Here is a 13,822-nt window from a genome sequence, read left to right on the forward strand (position 1 = left end):
CACAGAGCTTTTGAAAAAAGTGGCTTGCCATTGCAGGCCCAAAAAAAAAAAAAAAAAAAAAAAAAAAAAGAAAAAACTGAGTGTCCTAAGTATGAGAGGAGGAATATCTACTAAACACACATCCTCACTAGGGAAGCTGTAGGTCTAGATCACAGGAGGAAGATTTGGCCTTACCTGGAGCCGAGATGAAGTTAAAGTTGAACAAAATACAGGGGTAGAGGAAGCAGCAGGAAGAGCCCTGTGGGTACTCTTGGTCCCCAGGGAATGCATTTCTGACTTTGTCTCCCAGAGGTCCTTGGTGGGGGCTGCCAGTTGAATTGGGGAAAGACAATAGGGAGAAAGAAACTTCCAGCTGAATTTTGTAACAATTTTGACCAAACACGAATTTTCCTGGACAGAATCTGGGATAGGGGCTGAATGGAGGGTGCAGATACAAGCACAGAACCACGGCAGGTGGGGAGGTGTGAAGCCTGAAATCCCTGCTTGCTTTCTCAGCAGGCAGTCTCACAGCCTTGGGCAAGGTCTCAGCCCTGCTCACTGGCTGCCTGGAAATAAACTCAATGCTACGAGGGGGACATGGTGGAAGTGAGTCTAGCCCTTGGGCTGCCTGAGAGCTGGGTGAGGCCTGTCGCTGCTGGCTTTCCCCCACTTCCCTGGCAACCTGTATGACACAGCAGAGGCAGCCGTAATTCCCCTGGGAACATAATTCTATCAGCCTGAGAACCACACCTCCATGCCCCTCAACCGCCACAGCAAGCCCTGCCCAAGGAGAGTCTGAACTCACTTCTCAATACTAACCTTGAATGTAAATGGCCTAAATGTTCCATTTAAAAGATACAGAGTGGCAGGATGATAAGAATTTACCAAGCAAGTTGCTGCTGTCTTTAAGAGACTCACCTAACACATAAGGACTCACATAAACTTAAGGTAAAAGAGTAAAAAAGATATTCCCTGCAAATGGACACCAAAAGCAAGAAGGAGTAGCTATTCTTATGTCAGACAAAACAGACTTTAAAGCAACAACAGTTAAAAAAAGACAAAGAGGGACATTATATAATGATAAAAGGACTAGACTGATAGGAAAATATCATAATCCTAAATATGTATGTACCTAACACTGGAGCTTCCAAATTTATAAAACAGTTACTACTAGACCTAAGAAATGAGAGAGAGCAATACAATAATAGTGGGGAACTTCAGTACTCCATGGATTGCAGCAGACAGGTCATGAAGACAGAAGGTCAACAAAGAAACAATGAACTTAAACTATATCCTAGAACAAATGGACTTAACAGATATTACAGAATATTCTACCCCTAGACTGAAGAGTATGCATTCTATTCATCAGCACATGGAACATTCTCCAATATAGACTATATGATAGGCCACAAAATAAGTTTCAATAAATTTAAGATAACTGAAATTATATCAAGTACTCTCTCAGACCATAGTAAAGTAAAATTGGAAATCAACTCCAAAAGGAACCCTCAAGACCATGCAAATACATGAAAATTAAATAACCTGTTTCTGAATGATCATTGGGTCAACAATAAAATCAAGATGAAAAATTAAAAAAAATTTTTGAACTGAACAATAATAGTGACACAACCTGTCAAAACGTCTGGGATACAGCAAAGGCAGTGTTAAGAGGAAATTTTATAGCCCAAAATGCCTACATAAAAAAAGTCTGAAAGAGAACAGGTAGTCAATCTAAGGTCACACTTCAAGAACCTACAGAAACAAGAACGAACCAAACCCAAGCCGAGCAGAAGAAAAGAAGTGACAAAGATCAGAGAACTAAATGAAGTTAAAACAAACAAAAAAATACAAAAGATAAATGAAACATAAAGCTGCTTATTTGAAAAGATAAATAAAATTGATAGAACATTAGTGAGATTAGCCAATAAGAGAGAAGATCCAAATAAGCTCAATTAGAAATGAAATGTACATAAAACCAATACCATAAAAATACAAAAAATTATTCAAGCCTACTATGAACATCTTTATGAGCATAAACAAAAAACCTAGAGAAGATGAATAAATTCCTGAAAATATCACCCCTTCTAGATTAAACCAGGAAGAAATACAAACTGAACAGACCAATAACAAGCAGGAAGATTGAAATGGTAATATCAAAAAATTGTCAACAAAAGTTCAGGGCCAGAAGGATTCACAGCTGAATTCTGTTAAACACTCAAAGAAGAATTGGTACCAATCCTGTTGACATTATTCCAACAGACTAAGAAGGATTCCTACCTAAGTCTTTCTATGAAGTCAGTATCACCCTAATACAAAAACCAGGAAAGGACATAACAACAAAAGTAAACTACAGACCAATATCCCTTATGAACTTATAATAGGTAGAAAAATTATCAACAAAACACTAGCCAATCAAAACCAACAGCATACCAAAAGATAATCCACCATGATCAAGTGGGTTTCATATCAGAGATGAGGGGATAGTTCAACTTACAAAAGTCAATAAATGTGATACACCACATAAACAGAATTAAGAACAAAGATCACATGATCATCTCAGTAGATGCAGAAAAAATATTTGACAAAAATCCAACATCCTTTTATGATTACAATCCTCAGGAAAATTGGCATAGAGGGTACATACCTTAAGGTAATAAAAGCCATCTATGACAAACCCACAGCCAACATTGCACTGAATAGGGAAAAGTTCAAAGCACTCCCTCTGAGAACTGGAACAAGACAAGGATGGCCACTTTCACCACTTCAATTCACCATAGTCCTGGAAGTCCTAGCCAGAGCAATCAGACAAAAAGAAAGAAATAAAGGGCATCCAAATTGGTAAAAAAGAAGTCAAACTGTTGTGGTTGACCTATGATATAATCGTATACCTAGAAAACCCTAAAGACTCATTCAAAAAGCTCCTAGAACTGATAAAAGAATTTAGTAAAGTTTCAGGATAAAAAAATTAATGTACACAAATCAGCAGCAATGCTGTACACCAGCAGCCAGCAAGCTGAGAATCAAATCAAGAACTCAACCGCTTTCACAATTAGCTGTAAACAACAACAACAAAAATACCAGCACCACAAACAGCAACAAAAACTTAGGAATATACCTAACCAAGGATGTGAAAAACTTCTACAGGGAAAACTACAAAACACTGCTGGAAGAAATCATAGATGACACAAACAAATGTAAACACATCCCATGCTCATGTATGGGTAAAATAAATATTGTCAAACTGACCATGCTCCTGAAAGCAATCTATAAATTCAGTGCAATTCCCATCAAAATACCACCATCATTCTTCACAGGACTAGAAAGAAAAAACCTAAAATTCATATAGAACCAAAAAGAAGCCTGCATGGCCAAAGCAAGACTAAGCAAGAAAAAAAAAAATCTGGAGGCATTACATTATCCAACTTCAAACCATAGTGTTAGGCCATAGTCACCAAAACAGCACGGTACCAGAATAAAAACATGTATATAGACCAATGAAACAGAATAGAGATCCCAGAAATAAATCCAAGTACTTACAGCAAACTAATCTTTGAGAAAGGAAACAAAAACATGAAGTGGAGAAAGGACACCCTATTCAACAAATGGTGCTGGGATATTTAGCAAGCAACATGTAGAAGAATGAAACCGGATCCTTGTCTGTCACCTTATACAAAAATCAACTCGAGATGAATCAAAGACTTAAATCTAAGACCTGAAACCATAAAAATTCTAGAAGATGACATTTGACTCTAGACATTGGCTTAGGCAAAGACTTCATGCCCAAGAACCCAAGAGTAGCCACAACAAAATGAAAGATAAATAGACAGGAATTAATTAAACTAGAAAGCACTGCACAGCCAAAGAAATAATCAGCACAGTAAACACACAACTCAGAGTGTGAGAAAATATTCCCAAACTATGCATTGACAAAGGATTGATATCTAGAATTTACAAGGAACTCAAACAAACCAGCAAGTAAAAAACAAACAATCCCTTCAAAAAGTGGGCTAAGAACATGAATAGACAATTCTCAAAAAAGATATACATGTCCAACAAATATATGAAAAAATGCTCAACATCACTAATTGTAAGGGAAATGCAAATCAAAGCCATAATGTGATACTACCTTATCCTGCAAGAATGACCATAATCAAAAAATCAAAAAATAATAGATGTTGGCATGGATGCGGTTAAAATAGAGCACTGTTACACTGCTGGTGGGAAAGTAAACTAGTACAACCACTATGGAAGACAGTGTGCAGATGTCTTAACAAATTAAAAGTAGATCTACCATTTGATGCAGCAGTCCCATTACTGGGTATATACATATAGTCATACAGTCAGCCCTAGACTTTTGTCCTGTGTGATTTGATTCATTGTTTAGATATGTTCTTCTCCACTGGTCCTTTGCTTAGCATAGTTTTTGGCTCATTCCATGGTTCTCTCTCTCTTTGGTCTGTAAATTAAATATGCTCAGACTGGTCTCAGAAATTGGTAGCTGCTCTCAATTTACTAGTTTCAACTCAGCTGAATAAATACATGTTTATTTTGACAAATGAAGAATGAGACATTGGGGCAATAACATTAACACTCTGGCATGAAATTAAATCAAATTAGCCACTGATCACCTTCCATGATGATCTGACGTATTTCCAACTACTCACTATCCACCACTATATGTTCTTTATATCAGAGTCCCTATAAATGGAAAAATTATGCTTTCTATCTATAACACCAGGGTTGGACATGCGTCTTACTTTGTTTAACAAAATAAAATGAGATAAAGTGATGTAACAAAATTCTGAAGCTGTGTTCTAAAAGCTATCACACAGTTTTATTATTAGTCTTAATTTATACATTTTCCTCTTCCACAAGACTAACCAATAGTAGGAGCTCAGATAGGAGCTATCTATCTGACAAAGACAGAAAAATAAAATAATCTGAAACAATCCAAGAAACAAATACAAAAACAAAAGAAAAAACCAACCAACCAAACAAACAAAAAAATCTTACACAGTTGCCTCACAATAGATAGGCTGTAAGGTATAAATAAACCTTTGCTCTTCAAGCCATTTAAATTTTTACAGTTTTCTGCTACTAAAAAATAATCTAGCCTAAGATGGTTGATGCTTTCGCTCATCAACTTTGGGGGTTCAATGTATGTAAATGTGTGTCCTTAGGCTAACTGCTTTACATCCTGTGTTTCATCTATAACACGGAATAAGAATAAGCCTTGGTTTTCATGATAAACAAATGAGATAAAACATGTAAAGGACTAAGAAGAGTACCTAAAATATAACATATGCTGAATAAATGCTATATGTTAGTTGTCACAAACAGAATGACTATTACAACAGCTACTGCTAGTATTACTACTACTGCTACTGACACTTCTGCTGCTACTGCAGCCCTATAAGAGACAGTGATCTAATCTCAATTTCTCTCAAGTCTACCATTTGCTAGATTTATGGTCTGATACGATTTCTTTAAACAATATGAGCCTCAGTTTCCCCACATAAATTGCTCTATACCAGTGTTTATTTTTTTTACATCAGTAAAGTGCTAACAGCATATCAGACTCACAGTCCCCAGCCCAACTTACTTCCAAATACAGTTTATAGATCAGTAGTTTTCTTTCTGATATTAACCTCTAATGGCCCACATTTAGCCATTTCTGTATCACTTTTTTTCATTTCCTTTTAGACTTGTAAAGATGATCCACATATTGCTTAACCTTTCGGCTCACCTTTATGAATATTCTAATATTGCACTTTCATAATATTAATGCATTCTTCACTCTAAATAGAACTTCAAATAAATCATGTTAGGTATCAACATTTCTTCTGTAAAAGTAACTATACTAAATTTTATGCTAAGTTAGCAAACACTTAGAAATACCTAAGATGAATATAAGTTATGGAACCTCAAGAAATACACGTTAGAAGTTTCACTTTCTTCTGACATGTTTTCAGGGGTGAAGAATAATATTCTTTTCCATTTTCTTACTAGGAGAATTAAACAAAAAGACAACCTGTGTTTGGAATTCAATAATTCCTATTTCCTCAAATTTTCCATGTCACTTTATTCTTTCTACACAAAGCATCGTTTGCCATTGTGTGTGACATTAATTTTCACTGCAACCAATTTTCATGAATTCCGCAAGCAGATTACATATGCTTTTAGTTACCAAAACAAAGCAAAGAATATTTTTTAAAATGTACCTCATTTATCACTGAAAGAAATAAAGTAGAAAGGTTTAAGTTAGCTTTACTGCCAAGTTTTTTAGATGCTAAATTGCCTTCCACTATTCTCTTTCTGGCTTCCTTGACTTCAATTTCTCTTAAAATTCAGCCCATGGTCTACACGATGACAAATTTATCTTCATAAAAATTGAATTTGATTATCTCACTTCCCAAAGTACAACCTTCATAAACTCTCCAAACATTAATAGAGTAAGGGTGAAATTATTCAGAATGATCTATTTGCTAAGCCTTCTTTCCTGAATCCCCATTTTCCTTGGGTTCCCGTGAAGCTACCTACTCTTTGTTTCTTCTCTAGCTATTCCCCAGCCTCCTTCTTCTAGACCTATAAAGATGGAATGAACATTTTCCACAATTTTGATCCTTTATATTTTCATTTCTCCTTCTATAGCTTTCCATAGAGATCTTAACTGCTCTCAAACTATTTTTCATTAATACCCACAAATATTACTTGGAGCCCTAAACACTAGCTCAAAGACCACTCCTGTGCTTTTGATGACCTGGTCAATATCTCCTAATGAGTGATCTAAAAGCACCTCAGATCAATCATGTTTTTAAAAAATTTATTTTCCATGCATCCATTCCCCTTGCCTGTTAGCCCACATGAATATTACCTCCTCTTTCTGCTTTCCTTGTATCTATCAATGACCCCATCGGTATCTTAATTCTTAGGTTGTATAACCACAACAGAACTGTGAAGTTGAAAGAATGTTTACACACAATTTAAGCCACCCTTCGGGATACATAAATTTCCTCCACAAATTTGACCTCTGGCCAAAGTATCTGTGAACCCTTAGTGATTGTAGGCTAGGTTGTGTGTTTATAGATTTTGCTCAGAAGAAGATTGCTAGTATTGTCATGCAGAGGAGTTTAAAAGCCAATATCCTAGACTCATTTTTTCTCTGTTCCTCAACATTTTTATTTACTCATGCACAAATTGTGTCAATCACTTTAACATTCCTAAAATACAAATTTTTTTTTTTCTTTTTATACTTTCCTCAGCTTGAGCCATACTCATAAATCTCCCCTTGCACTATTGCTGCACTTTTTCAAGCATGCAAGGAAAGGATGCTGCCATTCAGCATTGGAGAAAACCATTTGAGAGACTGAGACAGTGTAGCTCTTAGAACTTCAAGCCTGGTTATATTACTTTCCTATGGCTGTCGTAACAAATTATGAGTAACTTTGTGTCTTAAAACAACATCGGTTTATTATCTTTATACTTTTATAGGCCAGCAGTCCTCAAATAAATGTGTTTCTTCTAGACTCTAGGGGAGAATTCATTTCCTTGCCTTCTCCAGCTTTCCAGGTCACCTATATTCTTTGGCTTATGGTTTCCATCTTCAGAGCCAGAAGTGTAATGTGTAGTATCAGCAAATCTCTCTCTCTCTCTCTCTCTCCCCTCCTCCCCCTTTTCTGGGAAGATGTAGTGTGCACAAGTCCTCTGACCCAAACTCATGTAGAAGCTGAAGGCTGTGTCTAAGAGAGCGGCAGTGGGGGTCACTAGCAGTTGTTTAATTCCTCTTAGAGAAGATTGGTTAAGGACACTTGCCTGGTAAATTTTGGAACATTTCTGCTACAAATTTCTTGAACAGAACTTTTGCAATCGCCATCTCCTAAAGGAAAGATTTATAGCCATGTTAAGAGGTTTATCATTTTCTCAAGATCTTTCTTAATATTCCCTTGCTACATTAGAAAGGTACATATGGTCTCTTCCTCCAGTTCTAAGTAGATAATAATTTCCTCTAGTGTTTTGGTTTGGTTTGTCTGTTCATTTTAATATTATTCTTATCAGTTTCTAACTTTTCTCATGTCTGGGAGAAGAGTTCTGAATGCCAGACTTTTGGCAAAATGCTGACAACTGAAATAGAATTGTAGCTGAACACTCTCTTATTATTGTTGTGATTATTATACTTTAAGTTCTAGGGTACATGTGCATAATGTGCAGGTTTGTTACATATGTATACTTGAGACATGTTGGTGTGCTGCACCCATCAACTCATCAGCACCCATCAACTCGTCCTTTACATCCGTATAACTCCCAATGCCATCCCTCCCCCTCCCCCCCATAATAGGCCCCAGTGTGTGATGTTCCCCTTCCCGAGTCCAAGTGATCCATTGTTCAGTTCCCACCTATGAGTGAGAACATGCGGTGTTTGGTTTTCTGTTCTTGCGATAGTTTGCTGAGAATGATGGTTTCCAGCTGCATCCATGTCCCTACAAAGGACACAAACTCATCTTTTTTTATGGCTGCATAGTATTCCATGGTGTATATGTGCCACATTTTCTTAATCCAGTCTGTCACTGATGCACATTTGGGTTGATTCCAAGTCTTTGCTATTGTGAATAGTGCCACAATGAACATACTTGTGCATGTGTCTTTATAGCAGCATGATTTATAATCCTTTGGGTATATACCTAGTAATGGGATGGCTGGGTCATATGGTACTTCTAGTTCTAGATCCTTGAGGAATTGCCATACTGTTTTCCATAATGGTTGAACTAGTTTACAATCCCACCAACAGTGTCAAAGTGTTCCTATTTCTTCACATCCTCTCCAGCATTTGTTGTTTCCTGACTTTTTCATGATTGCCATTCTAACTGGTGTGAGATGGTATCTCATTGTGGTTTTGATTTGCATTTCTCTGATGGCCAGTGATGATGAGCATTTCTTCATGTGTCTGTTGGCTGTATGCATGTCTTCTTTTGAGAAATGTCTGTTCATATCCCTTGCCCACTTTTTGATGGGGTTGTTTGTTTTATTTTCTTTCTTGTAAATTTGTTTGAGTTCTGTATAATGCCTATTACACAGTTGGCACTGTGAATAGGGTAAATGAAATTATGTTTTGATACAAGTTTGTTTCCTAAGTTACTCAGACTGATGGAAAGAGAACATATTAGTGGAACTGTCAATCAAAAATTTTGTATTTTAGATTCTTTAAGCTGTTTAGGGATCATTAAAATGAAAAAAATAACCCACAAACAAGTGAACAAGAAAACTTCAAGGCTGTCAGTGAACATTTTGTAAAATACAGAGACATTATTCCAAAAGGAAGTAAGAAAGCCACACCACTCTTTGATAGTAAGAGGAATTCTTTTTGGGAGGATGCAAAATAAAGAAAAGGCTAGCAAATTAGGATTGTTCTAGAACAATATTAACATAAACCTTAGTTTCACATCTTTGACCATATTCTTCATGTTTGGATAAAAGAGACTCCAACTGCTTGGCCTCTTTCTGAACCTACTATTAGGAGGGAAGGATAATGTGAGGCAGACTAGTATGCACCTGTTTGCTCCAAATTCATTAAATGGAGCTAAATGATCAGAAAATATTTAAAATTATTTATAAGAGAGAAGACAAGATTAAAATGATCTATAACTTTGAGATAACAAAACCAGTGAAAGTCTTCATATAGTTCACTTGAAATAAAGAAAGTAATCCTAAAATTTATAAGTAATCACATGAAAAAACAAATACCCAAAGCAATCTCGAGCAAGAATAAAGCTGTAAGCATATCAATTCCTGATTTCAAAATATATGACAAAGCCAAAAAATACAGAAACAAATAAACAAATCCTGCATGTTCTCACTTAAAAGTAAGAGCTGAACAATAAGAACACATGCACCTGGGGAGGGAAAGAGCACACACTAGGGCCTATGAGGTGGGCAGGGCGGAGGGAGAGCATCAGAATAAATAGCTAATGCATGCTGGCCTTAATACCTAGGTGTTGAGTTGATAGGTGCAGCAAACCACCGTGGCATACGTTTACCTATGCAACAAACCTGCACATCCTCCACATGTATCCAAGAACTTAAAATTTTATATATACATAAAAATATTTATATATTTATATAGCTTTTATTTATTTATTTTTGAAATATTTATATAGTTTTTTTATATTATAGCTTTGTTATAAGCTACTGTAATAAGAACAGTATGGTACTGGCATTAAAATCAATCATATAGACCAATATAACAAAATTCAGAGCCCAGCAATAAATCCATGCATCTGCAGTCAACAGATCATCAACAAAGATATCAAAAACATACAATTGGAGAGAAATAGTTTCTTCAATAAATTGTTGTGGGAAAACTGGATATCCATATGCAAAAGAATGAAATTGAATCTCAAAATTCCAAAGCCAAAGTCTCATCTGAGACAAGCCAAGTCCCTTCCACCTGTGAGCCAGTAAAATCAAACACAAGTTAGTTCCTTCCAAGATACAATTGGGGTAGAGGCATTGGGTAAATATACTCAAACAATGAGGAGGAATTGGCCAAAACAAAGGGGCTACAGGCCCTATGCAAGTCAGAATCCAATAAAGTGGTCATTAAACCTTAAGTCCCAAAATTATCTCCTTTGCCTTCATGTATTATATCCAGGTCATGCTGATCCAAGAGCTAGGCTCCAACAGCCTTGTGCAACTCCACCCCCATGGCTTTGCAGGGTACAGCCTCCATCTCAGCTGCTTTCATGGGCTGTTGTTGAGTATCTGTGGCTTTTCCAGGTGCATGTTGCAAGCTGTTGGTGGATCTACCATTCTGGGGTCTGGAGTATGGTGACCCTCTTCTCACAGCTCCACTAGGCAGTACCCCAGTGGGAACTCTGTGGGGACTCCAACCCCACATTTCTCTTCCTCGCTGCCCTAGCAGAGGTTCTCCATGAGGAAGCCATTTCTGCAGCAAACTTCTGCCTGGATATTCAGGCATTTCCATACATCCTCTGAAATCTAGGCAGAGGTTTCCAAACGTCAGTTCTTGACTTTTACACCTGCAGGCTTAACACCACATGGAAGCTTGGGGCTTGCACCCTCTGAAACCACGACATGAGCTGTACTTTGGCCCCTTTTAGCCATGGCTGGAGCAGCTGAGACACAAGGGATTGAGTTCCTAGGCTGTACACATCAGAGGGGCCCCAGGCCTGGCCCACAAAACCATTTTTTCCCTCCTAGGCCTCTGGGCCTGTGATGGGAGGGGCTTCCACGAAGGCCTCAGACATGCTCTGGAGACATTTTATCCATTGTCTTGGTGATTATGCAAATTTCTGAAGCAGGCTTGAACTTCTCCCCAGAAAATGGGGTTTTATTTTCTGCTGAATTGTCAGGCTGCAAATTTTCCAAACTTTTATGCTCTGCTTCCTCTTGAATGTTTTGCTGCTTAGAAATTTATTCCACCAGATACCCTAAACCATCTCCCTCAAGTTCAAAGTCCCACAGACCTCTAGGACAGGGGTAAAATGCTGCCAGTCTCTTTGCTAAAGCCTAGCAAAAATCACCTTTTTTCCAGTTCTCAACAAGTCCCTCATGCCCATCTGAGACTACCTTGGCCTGGACCTCATCATTCATATCTCTATTGCTCAAAGTCAGTCAACAAGCCTTTAGGAAGTTCCAAACTTTCCCATATTTTCCTGTCTTCTTCTGACCCCTCCAAACTCTTTCAACTTCTGCCTGTTACCCAGTAACAAAGTCACTTCCACATTTTCAGCTATCCTTAGAGCAGCACCCCACTCTTTGTAGTACCAATTTATTGTATTAGCTTGTTCTCATGCTGTTATGAAGAAATACCTGAGATTGGGTAATTTATAAAGAAAGGAGCTTTAATTGACTCACAGTTCTGCATGGCTGGGATGACTTCAGGACACTTACAGTCATGCTGGAAGGCACCTCTTCACAGAGTGGCAGGAGAAAGAATGAATTTGGAGCAAAGTGGGAAAAGTCCCTTATAAAACCATCAGATCTCATGAGAACTCACTATCACGAGAACTGTATGGGGCTAAATACCCCCATGATTCAATTACCTCCCACCAGGTCCCTCCCATGACATGTGGGGATTATGGAAACTACCATTCAAGATGAGATTTGGGTGAGGACACAGCCAAACCATATCACCCAGGTAAAAAGATGAATTTTCATGGTGTTATGTACAACAGAAGATAATCTTAGAGTTTTAAAAAGATCAGTCTAATAAATTAACTCAGTCTATTCCTTTGGGGTATTACATCCCCAATGCTCAAACAATAGTAGGAGGATCAGCCACTTTTACTTAGCTATTTAGATCTGTGGCTAAAGCTCATGCCTGATGCAAAGCAATAATGGCTGGGATTTTGGAGAGGAAAGTTGCCAGAAGTTGTTGCCACATAAATTCTTTTTGAAAGATAATTTTTGATCTGTTACTGGGCTCTAATTGAAACTAGCTCTATTATGGAAGGATATAAAATTATTTTGAGCACTGATATACCTAAGATGTCTTGGGTTATGCCAAAAAATTCCAATAGAGAGGCAAACACTCAGAGGAATTAGGAATGATATGTTTCAAAATGTTTTACATCACTACCTATCTGATTTATGGATAGATAGTTGCCATACTTTTGGATACTGTATTGAGCCTACCCAATGAATTACTTAATCCCATAGCTGAACGGGCATCTTCCTAAGAGCAGTTAACAGAGAACACTGAGCAGAATGCAAAATTTAGATATAGTAATTTACAGGTGTTGCCCAACATGGCATTCAGTCTGCAGTGTAGCTGTACTATGTCTGGCCAATGACCAGAATTTGCATAAAGAGTTAAAAATAAGTTTACTAAGTGAGCAGAATTAGGAGTAGTATTTCTCTTCTTATCACAGGATCTGGATAGCAGTAATAAAATAGTAGAGCTTTATATCAGTTCTTAGACAATAACAAATAGGTTGGCAATCTGGTTCAAACAGTGAGCTTCATATAATTATAAGATAAAAAGAATGTCAGTATAGCATGCCATGTTGTGGATGTAGTTTTGGAGATGGAAATCAAAGTTGGATATAAATGTGTGTGTGTGTGTGTGTGTGTGTTTACACACTTTATAATGGGACTATATCCAAAATTTGGATGTTCTTTTTTGCTTTTTAGAAGTGATTGTTTGATCACAAAGCCATGCAATCATAGGAAAAATAGCAGAAAGAATATATCACACTGCACCAAAAAAATTAAAAAATAAGACTCAGTTGTCATATGCATTCAACAGAAACCTCAGAGACTAACTCCCTTAGGGGATCTGGGCTTTCCTATAGCTGAAAAGTGGATGATATTTGTCAGTTATGCATAACCCAAGTAGATACTGATTTGTCTTGATGAGGATAAATACTTATTCTGGGTTTGAAATTGCATACTCGGTAACTGCAGGAAACACATTTAACAGCATTAGATGCCTGCAAAAAAATAAATAAATAAACCTTTTTAAATGTACAACCATTTATGTAATCAGAGCAAGGAACCCATTTTACAGCAAGTGGAGTACAACAGCGACCTAAAATGTATACACAGTGGACTTTTCATACCTTACAACTGACAAAGTAGTAGAGTGTAAAATTTGGCAAGGGCTATTAAGACTTCTTCTTATTGAATTGGGTGGTGATTAGAGACTGCAGGGATGCTTGCAGGATCAAATAATTTGTGCATTAACACTTGATGTGTGTGAAAATAAATGAAATTCGTGATTGAATAGATGGATGAGACACAATGGAGAAGATATGAAATGGACGTAGAGGCTGATATAAGAACCTCAATAAAACTTTTTCTCTCGCTTTTTTTTTTTTTTTTTTTT

This window comes from Mandrillus leucophaeus, unplaced genomic scaffold (assembly GCF_000951045.1).
Source record: "Mandrillus leucophaeus isolate KB7577 unplaced genomic scaffold, Mleu.le_1.0 Scaffold33, whole genome shotgun sequence".
NCBI lineage: Eukaryota > Metazoa > Chordata > Mammalia > Primates > Cercopithecidae > Mandrillus > Mandrillus leucophaeus.